Genomic DNA, 15751 nt, shown 5'->3' with positions numbered 1-15751 from the left:
TCTGGTACTTCTGGGGTCACGACACCACACTTGCCCTCAAGTGGACCACCACCCATAGCGCTCCTACAACCGGTGATCACTCCTGCCGCAGGCCCATCAATAAGCCTGTGCGTGGCTACTGGTCCGGTCCCTACTAGACTCTCACTACCTGATATTGTGGGCCCCCATCGTGGTGTTACTAGTCCAACTGTCAGGAATGGATCGCATGTTGGTACTGGATCAACTATTGGTAATGGATGAAATGGTGTTACATGCTCCGATATTTCAGCAGGCCCAACTAATAGTGCTAGGACAACAGACGTTGGAGATCCAGTTTCCTCAGCGCTCATACCATCTGTGCCTGAAATGGTGTCCATGCATCCTATGGTAACACGTTCTGGAACGGGGTCTTTACGACCTCAATCCAGGCTGACACTCATGGCTGCTAAACAACCCATTGACTATAGTAAGGTTGAGCCTACCTACCCGAGCCAGGCCATCAAATCTCTGGAATGGCGCCATGCCATGGACGCTGAATTTACAGCTCTTATACAAAATGGGACATGGTCTTTAGTTCCCCCCTCACCCAAGCAGAATGTTGTTGGGTCTAAATGGGTTTTTCGCATCAAACGCAAATCTGATGGCACTCTTGAACGTTATAAAGCCCAGTTAGTGGCTAAGGGGTTTCATCAGTGCCCCAGCATTGATTATACAAATACGTTTAGTCCGGTTATCAAACCGGCCACCATTCGCCTTATTTTGGCTCTTGTGGTTACTCAGCACTGGACAATCCGTCAATTAGACATCAATAATGCCATCCTCCATGGTCGCCTGACTGAGGACGATTTTATGGTTCAACCCCCTGGGTTTATTGATCCGGCCCATTCGGACTATGTGTGTCATCTCCACAAGTCGTTATATGGCCTCAAGCAAGCACCACGTGCATGGTACACTCGCTTGAGTGATTTTTTGTTGTCTTATGGTTTTATGGCTTCCAAGACAGACACGTCATTGTTTTACTATCGCTGCAATGGTGTTGTTTTGTATTGTCTGGTCTATGTTGATGACCTCATTGTCACGGGTTCCAGCTCGGTTGCCATACGATCCCTGATTAGCGTGCTATCTGCCACGTTTATTCTAAAAGATCTCAATGCCTTGTACTATTTTTTGGGCTTGGAGGTATCTCACTCTTCTTCTAGGCTGTTCTTATCTCAATGAAATTATATTGTGGATCTTCTACAGAGTACTGGTATGCTGAATGCCAAACCCATAGCGACGCCAATTACGTCGGGGACACCCTTGTCTTTGACTGTCGGGGCCCGGTTGGTCAATGGTACGGAGTTTCATCGTGTGGAGGGGGCTTTCCAATACCTCATGACCCGGCCAGACATTAGTTTTGCCGTGAATCGCTTAGCCCAATTTATGCATTGCCCCACGAATATTCATTGGGCAGCTGCTAAATGACTATTGAGATATTTGAAGCATTCCTGCGAGGATGTTCTATATATTCGGCCTAGTTCTACTTTGACACTACAGGCTTATGCAGATGCAGATTGGGCAGGATGCCTTGATGACCGTAAGTCTACTTCTGGCTATGCTATCTATTTTGGATCCACCCTAGTCTCTTGGGGATCTAAGAAGCAAAAGATTGTTTCACGCTCCAATACGGAGGTGGAGTATTGGGCTGTGGCTTCTGCTGCTACAGAGTTGGTTTGGTTACGTTCCTTGCTTCAGGAGCTTGGGCTATTCTTACCTCAACAACCTGTGGTTTGGTGCGACAACGTTGGTGCCACTTTTCTCTCCACCAACCCCGTGTATCATACATTGAGATTGACTATCATTTTGTGCGCGATATGGTTGCCTCAGGACATCTTGCTATTCGCTATGTTTCTACTGTGGATCAGTATGCGGACATCCTTACCAAGGGTCTTTCCCGCATTTGGTTTACTTGGCTTCGTGGCAAGCTCACTGTTGGTTCACCCCCATTGAGCTTGAGGGGGGCTGTTATGGATGTAAGCTAGGAGTAGCCACATGTATTTCTATTAGGTTCTAGAAACTCTTATTGTATATATAACCATACTATTTCATTAATAATATATCTTTGGAATTCATTTCACAACAAAATATAAGAATAAAAAGAGATAATTACAAGGAGGATTACACGGTTGGAGATAAGGGTCATGAGTTGTCATGCTAAGACTCCCCTTCAAGTTGGAGCGTGAAGGTTCTGGACGCCCAACTTGGTTATTAGAAGACGATATTGGTCATGGCTAAGCGGTTTTGTGAACAAGTCTGCCAATTGTGTGGTGGTGGAGATCTTCTTGGGCTGAATAAGGCCTTGTTGGAACTTCTCACGAACGAGGTGGCAGTCAATTTCGATATGATTGGTGCGCTCATGGAAGACGGGGTTGGCCGCAATGTGAAGAGCTGCTTGATTGTCACAATATAATGGAATCGGCACCTTGGGTGGGAGACCAAGATCGCGGAGAAGAGAAGCCAACCAAGTAAGCTCACAAGTAGCTACAGCCATAGCTCGATATTCTGCCTCAACCGAAGAGCGAGAGATGGTGTGTTGCTTCTTGGTCTTCCAAGATATAAGACTGTCGCCCAAAAAAATGCAATACCCAATAGTCGATCGATGATTCATGGGGCAGCTGGCCCAATCAGAGTCGCAATAGGCACGTAACTCAAGGTTGGAATTACATGAGAAATGGAGACCTTGCCCAATAGTAGCCTTAAGGTAACGAAGAAGCTGGTGAGCGACATCAAGATGGGGCTGCCGAGGTTGATGCATGAACTGGCTCGAGATGTTAATGGCATGAGCAATGTCAGGGCGGGTGATTGTCAAATAAATCAAGCGATCGACTAATCGCCGATAAAAAGAGGGGTCAGAAAGGATGGTACCCCTTTCATTGTCAAGTTTCAAATTCTATTCCATAGGAGTATCCGTAGGGCGGGTACCAAGAAGGCCACAATCTTGCAAAATGTCAAGGGTATACTTGCTTTGATTGAGAGTAAGACCACTTACAGAATGAGCAACCTCAATGCCAAGAAAGTACTTGAGGGTGCCAAGATCTTTAATGTGAAAGTGATTATGTAACATAGCCTTGACCACATCAATCAATCGAATATCAGAACCCGTAATAACCAAATCATTGACATAGAGGATGATGAATACTGAAGCCGTGCCACGGTGTTGATGAAACAAGGAATGGTCGGATTCAGAATGGCGAAGTACAAAATTACATAGAGCGGTGGAGAATTTAGAGTACCATTGACGAGAGGCTTGTTTGAGCCCATACAGGGACTTATGGAGGCGACAAACCAAGTTCTCCCCCTTACGCCGATAACCTGGAGGTGGGTGCATGTAGACCTCTTCATTAGGGTCACCTTGAAGGAAAGCATTGTGGACATCCATTTGTTGGAGAGACCATCCACGAACAACAGCAATGGCCAAAAGGGCGCGTATAGTGACTAACTTGGCCACTGGCACAAATGTATGCACTTGGGTGTAGCCCTTGGCTACCAGGCGCACCTTGTAGTGTTCAATTGATCCATCGAAATTTCGTTTAATTTTATGAACCCATTTAGAGCAAATAGCCTTCTTGCTAGAGGGTAGGGGAACAATAGACCAAGTCTGATTTTGAGTCATGGCCTCAATTTTGGCCTTCATTGCATCACGCCATGCTTGGTGCCGCATAGCCTCAATAAAGGTAGATGGTTCTGTATCACTGGACAAGGAGGTGAGAAAAGCCAGATGTGGAGGCGTAAATCTAGAATAATTCAAAAAAAGTGGAAAGAGGGTAAGGTGTACCTGAACCAGTAGTTGACGAAGATTGTTGAGACGAGGTAAGTGAACATTCATAGTCCTCCAGATGGCGGGGAGGGTGAGAAGTGCGCTGGGATCGTCGAAGAGGGGGATCAACAGGTGTGGGAATAGGGTGTGGAAGAACAGGTGATCCAGGGATGGGGTGATGGTGTAGAGAAAAAGGAAAAATATGTTCATGGAAGGAAACATCACGTGACCCTTATCTCCAACCGTGTAATCCTCCTTGTAATTATCTCTTAGGATTCATTTCCATGTATATAGGAATAGTTTGGAATAGATTACTCTCTTTACATGTATATATTATACTACACGGAGTAGTGGAATGTACAACTGAGAATGCAATTGCATCTCTTCACTAATTCTTATCTTAACATGGTATCAGAGCAGGTAGGGGAGGAAACAATATGTATATCAAATAGGAGCTCTAACACGGCGGACTATCCAAAGGTTGATACGGGTGGATAAATAATTCAATACCTGCCCGCTCCCAGGGGGACTCGATACCGTGACCCCTGCCTGCTCTGATACCATATTGGAACCGCTTCCTCTAAAAGGCCGACCTTGTAGGAAAGGGAGGAAACAATATGTATATCAAACAGGATCTCTAACACGATGGACTATCCAAAGGGGGACACATGTGGATAAATAATTCAACACCTGCCCGCTCCCAGGGGGACTCGATACCATGATCCCACCCGATGACACACTATTGTCCATTTCGGGAGGTGGATCTCATTACTTTAAAACATGTCATGCCAAATAAGGGATGCCATAACATATATGCGTAATCCATGACACATCCTTGGATTATGTGAGATTTTCTATAGTTCTACAATCTTATACACCTTATTCTTGGGTGCGGGCAATAGCTAGAATAATGACACCATGTGAAAGATATGGGTGTCCCGTTGAGCCTTAGTCGAATTCAGAAGCTGGATCACATTCTCATGCGACAACGTGATTTCGTATCTCAAGGGCCAGCCACTTGGCATCTACTCCTTTCGTAACATATATATATATATATATATGTAACATGAGGCAGAGGGATATCTCATAAGAACTGGAAAATCAGTTTGCCCAATTTAAGGTCAGTTTTTTGGATGTTCAATGTTCTTTGAGAATATTAGACTACCATATCTGTACGAAGGGCCCAACAAGATCCATTCAAAACACTTACTAATTCTGAAATGATGGGAGTTGGAGTGATACAAAGATGGAGAATGCTCACAACAGAAAAGAATTTTCATTAACAACACAAAGAATCAACAGAGAAGAAAGATAGCTACTTTGCAAACCTCCAAAAGAACAGAGAAAAAACATACAATTTTATTCAACTCTTTCCTACTTCACCACAGACTCTTAACCAATCCTCCAACTCTAACCAACTTAGTTGTTGAGGATAACCTACTCTCACTAACTTAACTGCTCGATATGCAAACCAGTAACAAGTAGGAGATGGTGGCTAGTAAAACATGGAATCCAATCTGTTGCATATAGGTTGTCATTGTTGGCAACCAAGTGCAGATTAGTGATGAGGTGACAAATTTTGAGGTGATGCTGTAGTTCACAGGCTTTAGAGATGGTCATGTATGAATTCAAGCAATTTTGGCAATATTCATAGGTATTTTGGTCCATTTATTATGATCAAGGGCAATCTAGTAATTTGGCACAGTTGTTTGTAGAGTGCAAGTATTACTTGAGATGGAAGTGGTTCGATGGCAGTGTTTTGAAGCTTTCTTTTGTTGATTAGAGAAGAGAGAGAGAATGGAGGTGGCCCCCACCATCTATGGACCCCACTGTGTCTCATGGCATGGGTGAGGTGGCTGCCAAAATGGAGGGAATGCATAGTGCCCCGAATTTACATAGGTTGTTGCACAAAATGAAGTGAAAGAAAGGGGAAGAAAGAAAAGCAAGGAAGAGAAAGACGAAGGGAGAAAGGAAAAAAACACAGAAAAGAAAAGGAAGCAGAAGGAAAGCAAGAAAATGAAGAAAGAAAAAGAGAGAGAACCCTTGCCAAAAATACATTGAAACCATCCTACCATCTATTATGAGCATTGTTGAAGGTGCATTGAAGTGTTAAGGATGGTGGTTGAGCTCCATTAAAGCCAAAATGATGCATTGAGTGTGTTTGTTGAAGAAATACAAGAAAAAGAAGAAGAGGTGTTGAGTGGTCCCCTCATTGCAGTGTTTACTTAAAGCTCAAGTCTCTCCACCAATGACATAGTTGATACTTCTAGTGGGCTCCAGTTCATCTCAGTGAAGCTCACATCTTGTGGGAGGGTTGTAAGCATTCTTAGATCTCTTTAACTATTTATAGTTCATCACTGTTATTGTTGTATGCTAGAAATAGGTGGTTATTGTTGATAGACCTATTCTAACCTGTGATAACCTGTAGGGCATTGCTATAAGATCAAAACCCTGTTGATTATTGTACTATGTATTTAGTAGGTCCTAAATACTGGCAGTGGGTGCTATCTTGTACTGGTAATATTTGTTCTCCTAGATCTATGTTGGAAAAAATTGGATGTGGATGCTCCCAGCCGTAGGTGCAGCAAAGTTGAGTATTGAGCAAATATGAAGTCCTCAATGGCATTACTCTATAGATGTAGGCAACTTGCCGAACCATGTATACCTTGTGTTGTGCGTGTAGATTTTTACATTCATCTATATTTGTATTTGAAGTGTGTGGGCTGAAAGATGGGGGTACACTACTAGTAGAGCCTTTGAGTCTAGTAGGGGTGTGTACACAACTGTGTGATTATTATTCAAATTCTACCAATGGTTACCAGTATCAGTGAGAAGAAAAATTTAAAAGAAATCCAGTTACTGATTCACCCCCTCTCAATGACAACCAACAAATAACACAATCCATTTGTAAAAAGAGACTGTGAGTAAAATAGAGCAAATAGTTTTTCTCATAACAAAGAAGAAATAAGGGAACAAGAATAGTAAAGTTTTAGTTTTATGAGAAAACAGAAGACGAATCCAAAGACTCCTTTTTTAGTGTATTCTCATGAGAATGTTTTTGTTATATAAAGGGAAAAGGAATGCTAATAATTCGCGTAGCGCGGTGTGTACATGCGCCTAAGCACAGTCAAGTGCGAAATGATCGGTGCACCCCGAGTCCTTTCTTCCTTTTTAGGACTACGATCGATCATTCAGCATGCGACTGTTTCTAGGTGCAGGTACACGCCTATTGATATATATTATCCTTTCCATCCTATCCTGATTGAGTTGAAACTCAATCTCCTCTATCCAAGGCAACCCAATCACATGTAATATAGAAACCTTATCACATAAAATATAGAATCCAATTCAATCTCTTCTTGTATGGTAACCTAATCTCCTAGGGATCCCACGGTTGTATGACTATCAGTAATGTATATATTGTCTCATTGAGACTGTGTATTGATATATATTATCCTTTCCATCCTATCCTGATTGAGTTTCCTATTGAAACTCAATCTCCTCTATCCAAGGCAACCCAATCACATGTAATATAGAAACCTTATCACATAAAATATAGAATCCAATTCAATCTCTTCTTGTATGGTAACCTAATCCCCTAGGGTTCCCACGGTTGTATGACTATCTCTTGTATATATTGTCTCATTGAGACTACTAGAATTAATGAATGGAATTATACATTACTGATATGGTATCAGCCACCTAATGGCCACTGCCTCTCTCGTTCCTGGTGCTCTCTTGAACCCTAGGGTTTATTCCCCTCTCGTCTTCTACTTCTTGCAATGGTGGATCCCTCAACCGTGGTCCCTCTTCCCTCCGGTGCTCATCACTTTGTCTCCCTCAAGCTTACTGCTACCAACTTCCTCCTTTGGCGCAAGCAACTCACGGCCTATCTCAAAGGCCAGAAGCTATTTTCCTATGTTGATAGATCTTGCGCATGCCCTGCTCCTCCTGGCAGCAACAAGACTCAGCCATCGTCAGTCTCCTCCTCTCATCCTTATCTGAGAACATGCTCTCTTTGGTTCTTGATAAGGATACCAGCTGTGATATTTGGACTGCCCTTCAAGAGGCCTTCAGATCTGCTTACTCTACGCGTCTCATATCCTTGAGCATGACCCTGCAGAACCTTCAACAACTTCTTGATGAATCTGTTGCTTTGTACCTTCAATGTGCGAAGCTTTTAGCCGATGAATTGGCTGCTGTAGGGAAGCCCTTGTCTACTGTTGATTTTAATATTTATGTATTGCGTTCTCTTCACACTGACCTACAGGACATCGTCCCGTCGATCCTTGCCCAACGGATCCCTCCCACTTATACAGAATTGAATGGCCTATTGCTCAGCCATGAAAGCATGAAATCTTTTTAGAAATTGCGTGTTACTGAGGTTACAATAATGACAGCTGCCCCCACCGCCAACACTGCCCAATCCAATGCCATTAACTCTTCTGACATGGGCTCTTCCATTCGGGTTGTGGCAGTCGTGGCCGTGGGGGTCGTGGAGGCCGTGGTGGACGTGGCCGTGGAGGTCACCTATTTTGTACCCACTGCAAACTCACCAATCACTCCCTTGAGAGGTGCTTTTATCGTCATCTCCCCCCCAACCCGTACCCTCCTCAACCCTATGCTCACTATGCTGCCCACGCTGCCCCTTACCCCTCCTTTCCATATTACGTACCCTCCACCCTCTAATAACCCTAATCCCCCCCCTTCTACCCACCCCACTGCATCCTCCCTCCTCAGCCTTGACGTGGTACCCTGATACGGGTGCCACACCACGTCACCCCTGACATCCACTCCCTCTCCTCCTACGATAGCTACACTGGTCCAGATCAACTCCATGTCGGCAACGGTAAGGGCCTTCCCATACTGCATACTGGTCACACATCTTTACCTTCTCATTCTCCTTCCCGCTCTTTATCTTTACATAATATATTGCATGTCCCTTCCATTACGAAATCCTTATTATCTGTTCAGCAATTTTGCATTGATAATCATGTTTATTTTGAATTTCACCCCTCTCATTTTTTTGTGAAGGATCAGGTGTCCAAGGAAATACTTCTCTCTGGACCGAGTAAAGATGGGCAATATACACTGCGCTCTTCCCCATCACCATCTCCCCCTGCTGTTTCTATTGCTGAACGTACTTCCCTCGATGTTTGGCATCACCGCCTTGGTCACCCTCATGAGAGTCTCCTTCGCTTTATGGTTAAAGAAAATAACATGCCGAGTCAGTCCACACGTCTACAGCCTGTTTGTTCGCCATGCCAACTGGGCAAGGCCAATCGTCTTACTTTGCGTGAAACACATAGTCGTAGTCTTTTACCTTTAGATCTTATTCACAGTGAAGTATGGGGTCCTTCCCCCAATTTTTCCAAGGATGGTCATAAGTACTTTGTTCTGTTTATTGATGATAATACAAATTAAATTTGGCTCTTTCCATTAGCAAAAAAATTTGATGTGTTTCACACGTTTGTATCTTTTCAAGCCTTTGTTGAACGCCAATTTTCTCGCAAAATCAAGGCTGTTCAGACTGATTGGGGTGGCGAATATCACACTCTCCCTACTTTTTTCTCCAAGTGTGGGGTTTCTCATCGTTTGTCATGCCCTCACACCCATGAGCAACAAGGGTTTGTGGAACATCGTCATCGTCACATAGTTGAGACCGGCCTCACCCTTCTTGCTCATGCCAAGGTTCCCCTCTATTACTGGCATTTCGCCTTTGACACGACTGTCTATCTCATTAACCGTATGCTGTCTAGGGCATCCCATCGTGTTTCTCCTTATCAGCTTATTACCCACAAATGCCCTTACTACTCTTTCTTACGCATATTTGGTTGTTTGTGCTTTCCTCTTCTACGCCCCTATAACTCTCATAAATTGGATTTTCACTCTACGCCTTGTGTGTTCCTTGGCTACAATCCCTCTCACACAGGTTACCGCTGCTTTGATCTCTCTGCTCAACGCATGTATATAGCTCACCACGTTCGGTTCGATGAAACGATATTTCCTTTTCACTCCTCTTCTTTTGGTCTCCCTACCCCTTCACTCCCATCTCCTTTGGTTCCCTAGGGCTCTCTCCCCAATCGGGTTTCCTCTCCTGCACCTAATCCGGACCATCCCCCACCCATACCCACACCTCCCCCCTCCCCCGCACCCTCCACACCTCCCACGGTGCCACTCTCGCTGCCCCTTCCCTTGCTGCCCTCTCCTCCTTTCACAACCTCTGACTCCCCTGCCACCCCATCCCCCTCTCCTTTCCCCTTGGCCGCATACGCTCCTTGGTGGATCTCTATAACTCCACACAACCCATCCATCCCCTTCCCACCTCTCATGCATTGGCCACCACCACGGCTCCTTCCCCTATTGAGCCCACCTGCTTTTCTCAGGTTCGCAAATTCCTTGAGTGGCACACAGCGATGTCTGATGAGTTTAATGCTTTGATTACTAATGGGACATGGTCTTTGGTTCCTCGTTCTCCTAACATGAATTTGGTTGGTTGCAAGTGGGTTTACAGGATAAAACGTAAGGCTGATGGTACTCTTGAGCGCTACAAGGCTCGGTTGGTTGCAAAGGGCTTCCACCAATTAGAGGGCTTGGATTACACTGACACTTTCAGCCCTGTGGTCAAGCCCACCACCATCCGTTCTATTCTTGCTATTGCCATCTCGCAAGGTTGGGGGAATCGTCAATTAGATGTGCACAATGCCTTTCTCCATGGTGTTCTTTCTGAGGAGGTATAAATGGTTCAACCCTTGGTTTTGAGGACTCCACCAAACCCGATCATGTTTGCCGGTTGCATCGTTCCTTGTATGGTCTCAAGCAAGCCCCACGGGCTTGGTTTCATCGACTCACATGTTTCCTACTTAAGCTAGGCTTTCAGGCATCTCGCACAGACCCATCTCTATTTATTTTCTACAAGGATTCACTACTGATTTATGTTCTCATTTATGTTGATGACATCATTGTCACCAGTAACACCCCGAGTCAGACTACTACACTGATATCCAGATTAGCAGCTAAATTCTCAATTAAGGATCTTGGCTCTCTTAGCTTTTTCTTGGGCATTGAGGTTCTTCAGCATTCGAAGGGTGTTCTTCTCTGTCTCCTTGATCGTGTAGGTATGCGTGACTGCAAGCCTATCTCTACTCCTATGGCTACTTCCTCCCCATCAGATTCAAGGGGTGCTCTTATGGATGATCCGACTTGGCATCGGTCTATTGTTGGTGCTCTTCAATATGTGACCCTGACCCGGCCTGATGTGGCTTTCTCTGTTAATCGGGTCTGTCAGTTCATGCATGCCCCCACTGATTCTCACTGGGCTATGGTCAAACGAATTCTTCGCTATTTACGGGGCACCATGACTCATTTTCTATTGCTTCAACGCTCCTCTGCTTGTTCTCTCCAGGCGTTCTCTGACGCGGACTGGACATGCAGTGAGTCTGATCGTCGCTCCACAGGGGCCTATGCGATATTTTTATGTTCTAATTTGATTTCCTGGAACTCTCGCAAGCAGAAGACTGTTGCTCGTAGCTCCACTGAATTTGAGTACAAAGCCCTTGCTGATGCTTCTGCCGAGTTAATTTGGTTGGGAGCACTTTTTAAGGAGATTGGGTTCCTTCTCATGAGTCCCCTGGTGCTGTGGTGTGACAACATTGGTGCAACTTACTTGTCCGCCAATCCTGTCTTCCACGCCCGCACCAAGCACATTGAGATCGATTTTCACTTCGTCAGAAAACGGGTTGCCAATCGGCAGCTCTCGGTTCAGTTCATTTCCACAACTGATCAGATCGCAGATGTCCTCACAAAGTGTCTCTCCACCAATCAGTTTCGATTTCTTCGAGACAAGCTGAAGGTTCACGCTCCCGACCCTCTATCTTGAGGGGGTGTATTGATATATATTATCCTTTCCATCCTATCCTGATTGAGTTTCCTATTGAAACTCAATCTCCTCTATCCAAGGCAACCCAATCACATGTAATATAGAAACCTTATCACATAAAATATAGAATCCAATTCAATCTCTTCTTGTATGGTAACCTAATCTCCTTGGGTTCCCACGGTTGTATGACTATCAGTCATGTATATATTGTCTCATTGAGACGACTGAAATTAATGAATGGAATTATACATTACTGATAACGCCGCACTACGTCAACAGAGTTTTTACATGCATGAACGGCAGAGAATAAAGGATCCTCTAGGTCTTCGAAAAGTCCGAATATGATTTTTTTTTGATAAACTGAAAGTCCGAATATGATCTTTTGATGTTAAAACTCCCTATAGTGTACGAACTCCTTACAAAGCCAAATAGCCAATGATAGTGTAACAAATCTTATAAAAAAAAAAAAAAAATGATAGTGTGACAAAAGGTCAGAAACATATTAATTTTTAAATCAAAATTTTAACTGATCTTCCGAGATGACTAGCAACACATTGGAATGCGTGTCGATGTTCCAGATTTTGAGCTAAAAGTGTATTTTTTTTATCAAAAGTGTTTTAATTGTGTGAGACTAGGGGATGTCTTTTGTCAAAATTTTCAACTCCCCTAATGGTTGAAGGCCATATGGATGGAAACCCATAGAAACAGTTTAGAACAATTGAAAGCGATGGAAAGGCTTTATCTTTATTGATCTGTGAGACCATACACCTTAGATGATCAAAGGCATGGTTTGAGACTTTGAGATATCGGTTCACACCGATCCAGATAACCCAAAGACATGTTAGAATATTGTCGCGTAAATTGGGATTTTCCTTTTGACAACGCCACCGTGGAGGTATTGCGTCATATATATCAGTATTTTCCGTTTAGGACTTTCAATAATGATCTCCTTCCATATTAAACTTTCACAAGGATTGTACTTCCAAGTCAGCCACGCAAACCAACTTTATTACAGAAAAGCATATCCATCCTTGTCATCAACACCTTTTTTGCATGGCTTCATTAGAGACGAGACAGAGGTGCTCCTACTCTGGTATAACCGTTCCCGGAACATATGTTGAGGTGATCACCTCATAACACACTTTCGATATACTCGTTCCCTGATTTACGACTAGACATATTTGAGAATGCCTAGAAGAATATAGACAAACAAAACAGAACTAATTCATATACAAGTCATTCACAAGTAGGAGGAGATAGGTAGTGGCTAGTAAATCAAGGAATCCAATCCATGTGTAAAATGAGGTTCCTGATCTCTTCTCCCTCCCATGATAGAAAGAGATTGGGAGAAAACCAGAACAAAGAGGGTTTTTCTCATAACAGAGAAGAAATAAGAGAAACAGTAATTTTTTGTTTTTTGAAGACACAAGAAGAATCCAAGAACTCCCTTGAAGTGTGCGAGGAAGGATTAAAGGAGTATTACAACCACTCTCTCCCTGCTGCTGTCGAGTTGATCTACGACCACCCTGATTCATTACCTGCACTTTCAATCAATGACTTCTACCCATTGCCGCTGAGGCCGTCCTTCCTTTACGTCAATAGGGGGCTTCTACGGGATGCATGCATATCCTGTTTTTCATGAAACAACTCGAGGGCAGGGCGTTGATCTTGATATGAGAATGTATTTCTTAAGGGAACAAGAATAAAAATACATAAATCTTCCTGTGGAGCCAAAAAAAAAAAAAAAAAAAAAAAAGAATTAAAAAATCTTCTCCTATTACCCCATGTGTTGGTGGGTGACCAAAACAACAGGGACAGGAAAGTGAAAAAACCGATTGAGATTTTGTAGCTTTCCCAATTTTATATGCGTTTGGTTAATCGGGGTGGGGATACAATGGAGAGAGAGAGAGGGAGAGAGAGGGGTTCCATGGAATGCTCCAGATAATGAAAGGTACAAACGACAGAGATCGGTGGGGAGGAAGTTCTACAGGGTCCGTTCACTTTCTTTCTTAAGCTTCTTAATTTGTAAGCTCTGCAGAAATGGTGGTGAGGAAGGAGAGGCCACAGACAGTGGCCGAAGCGGTTAAACGAGGGTTGTGAACTTGGTGTGTGGAGTGCTGTGGTGAGGCTGATCACTGATGTGGTGGTGCGGTGAGGGTCAGGGTTACAGAGGTGATGGGGCGGATGGGTTTTAAGAGGTGGTGAGGCAAAATTGCGGCGGGGCTGGGAGTGGATGGTGATGCGATCGATTGACCCCACGATTGTAGCGGCTGGAGCGCATTGGGGATGTCGAGGTGCTGGATGCACTGTGATGGGCAGAGCTGCAGCTGCGATGTGAAGAACCGAGGCTGGAGTCGGAGATACAAGAGAATCTCAGCTTCTTAACATCTCAGAGGAGTAAGAAGAGCTCCTCGGATTGGGTTCGCTGGGAAGAAGAGGAGTCGTGGGTTTGAGAAAGAAGAAGAGGATGATGGCTTCTTCTTTTGTTTTAATGATGCCAAAGTGGGTTTGGTAAGCCCGATCGATTTGCAAAGCCCTCAAACCGGTTTTAACTCCTCTTTTTCAAACCTTTACAAAATAGCGGTTGGATTTTTAACTTTTGACGTCTCACTTGCAGGTAGTAGGTTGAAATTAAGATCGCTGCTACAATGGAGGCCGTAGAAGATCTGAATCCGTAAGTCAAACGATTTATCATCCTATGGCGTGGAAAAATTTGTACAATTTTTTCATTCCAACAATCCCACATCATCATTCGGATTTCCACGGCTCAAAGGAGATCTTTTAAGAAACTGGTCCATTTTCAACATGCGTGGACCCATCATCCGGATTTCCACTCCTTCTGCTCCAGTGAGTGAACATCCCCATGATAGTTTCCAAATAAAATTATCTTCCTTGGGCAATATTCTCTCTTTGGAATAAAAATCTATTTAGTCATGTGAACCTCCTTCGGACCAAATACTTTGAGCAATTTGCTCAATTGGAACAATCCCTAGATAATAATGACTCCTCTAATGACCTAAGCCTCATTGCTTCTAAACTTAAATGGATATTTGCTGCTGAGGAGGCCTTTTGGCTCCAAAAAATCCAGACATGCATACATCAATGATGGCGATAAAAACACCAGGTATTACCATTCCATCACACGATTCAATATCAAGAAGAGAAGTATATCATCTCTATTTTTTATGAGGAAGGTAATCGGATTGAGGACCCGAGAGGTATTGCCATGGTCTTCTCAAACCATCTTTCTAAAATATTCACTACGTCCAATCCCCTTGATATAGACTTCATAGAATGCTAATTTGATAGGGTAATTGATTGCCACACCTTTGATTCCCTTACCTCTATTCCTCCGATGGAAGAGATTATGAATGCCACTTTCTCTATTGAAGCTTGCAAAGCTCCTAAACCTGATGTTTTTCAAGCATGCTTTTATCACATTTTTTGGGATATCATTTGGTAGGATGTCAAGAAAATGGTTCACTCATTCTTCAAGAATGATTCATTACCTTCGGGTTGCTACCACATACTCATTTGCATGATACCCAAGAAAGATAAGGCCACATTGGCAACTAATTTCGGACCCATCAGTCTTTATAATTTGTCCTACAAGATTCTGGCCAAAATCATTGCTAATAGACTTAGAGGCCGGTCTCCTCCCCTCTTTTATCTCCCCTTTTCAAGCAACCTTCCTTCCTGGCAGATAAATTACCTATAACATATCTACTCAAGAAATTTTTCTATACCTCAATAGGAAGAAAGGTAAAATTGGGTTTATGGCTATCAAAATTGATATGGCCAAAGCCTATGAGAATAGAGTGGAATCTTATTGATAACATTTTCAAATTTATGGGTTTCAATTCTACTTGGATATCCCTCATCCACTCTCTCATTTCCTCCACTTTACTCTCTTTCAAAAATTATGGAAGTCCCTTTGGTTTTTTGAGACCAAGAACATGGGATCTTAAAGGGCATTTTAGAAAATACTGAAACCTAGGAGGGTATTTATGAACCAAAAGAGGAAGTGAATTATTCCATTTCCTTAGTTGCTAGCCTTGTACCAGGAACATTCCTGCTACAAGTGTATCATCTTTTTG

Source organism: Telopea speciosissima, chromosome 9 (genome assembly GCF_018873765.1).
Source record: "Telopea speciosissima isolate NSW1024214 ecotype Mountain lineage chromosome 9, Tspe_v1, whole genome shotgun sequence".
Classification (NCBI taxonomy): domain Eukaryota; kingdom Viridiplantae; phylum Streptophyta; class Magnoliopsida; order Proteales; family Proteaceae; genus Telopea; species Telopea speciosissima.
Note: the sequence above shows the minus strand (reverse complement) of the source record.